Raw genomic sequence first — 1,476 nt, 5'->3', positions numbered from 1 at the left:
CACCGGTGGCACTGCAGACGGCGAAGTCTCCATCGGTCTTTGTCCCAGGGTGGTGACATGTCCGATCACGTGGTCTGCAATGGACAGACAGGAAAAGCAAGAAAGAAGAGTTATTTTTCATTTGGCCATTGCTTGTGGCTGTCCATTCCTTTTCTTTTAATATTAAAAAAATTTTTAGTGTTTATTTATTTTTGAGAGAGAGAGACAGAGTGTAAGCAGGGGAGGGGCAGAGAGAGAGGGAGACACAGAATCGAAAGCAGGCTCCAGGCTCTGAGCTGTCACACAGTGTCCAATGTGGGGTTCGAACACACGAACCACGAGATACGACCTGAGCCGAAGTTGGTAGCTTCACCAACTGAGCCACCCAGGCGCCCCTGCCAAGGAGACAATAAATCCGTGAGGGATTGACAGGGCAAAGAAAACTTAACCTTGGGAGCTTCCTTTAGGGGTCCTAAATGGAATTTGAGCTGGGGTAGCAAATGAGGAAAAAATTAATGAGGGTTGTTTATATAGCCTTCTTGGAACTAAATTTCCCATCTCTGGTGACAAGGATTTCTCTAGGTCCTAGATGGGATTTGCGATCAGGTGGATGCAGCTTCAAATCTTGGCTCTACGCCTCACTAGCCACATCTTCAGAGAGTACGTGACTCTTCTGGGCCCCAGTTTCCTCGTTTGTAAACTGGGGGCAATCTCAGCCTCGGGGCCTCCAGGGAAAGCACCTGGGAAAATGTATCCGTGTCTACGGGTCTCCTTGGATGAGTCAGGCTCTGGGCCTGGGAGACTGGTGTGGCCAGGGAAGGTCTCCCTGAGGGAGGGTCGGTTGAGAATGTGGCTGAATGTGGAAAAGGAGACAGCCATGCAAAGGGCGAGAGAAGAACATTCCGGAACCGCAATCACGAAGGCCCAAGGTAGCCAACCTCAATAAATGGTTGCTCTTCTGGCCCCAGGCTTCCTTCCATACTTGGATACACTGCTGCCCACCAGGGACACCTCGGCCACAAGCCACCCAGCGTGACCTCATCACATACCTCACTTGCAAGTTACCAGCAATGAGCCATCACCCTCTTCCCCAGAACCTCGGGGGCTGTATGCACCTGAGGCAGGAAGCTGAGGGAGACAGTGCCAGGTTCGCAGCGGGCCTCGGGCTGTGAGGGTCAGCCGGTTATCTGCAGGGGCACGGAGGACCTCACTGCCACCGCCAGTGGCTCTGACCCCCTGGGTTTGCTTGTGCTCCTGGGCAGAGCCTCCAGCACACTGAGAGGGGCCAAGAGGACAGAAAACACTCTTGTCTGATCTTCCCCTGTGTGATTGCGGGGCCACCCCAGTGACTGTGCCCTCGGCAGAATCTGGTCCCTCCATTCCTTGTCCAAAAATGGCCATGGGGCAGCGGCATCGGCGCCTGACTCTGAGGCCCTGTGGCTGGAACATGACTCGACACTTGGTGCCTTGTTTTTGAGAGAGAGAGAGAGAGAGAGA

This window comes from Suricata suricatta, chromosome 11 (assembly GCF_006229205.1).
Source record: "Suricata suricatta isolate VVHF042 chromosome 11, meerkat_22Aug2017_6uvM2_HiC, whole genome shotgun sequence".
NCBI lineage: Eukaryota > Metazoa > Chordata > Mammalia > Carnivora > Herpestidae > Suricata > Suricata suricatta.
This window is presented reverse-complemented; position numbering follows the sequence as displayed.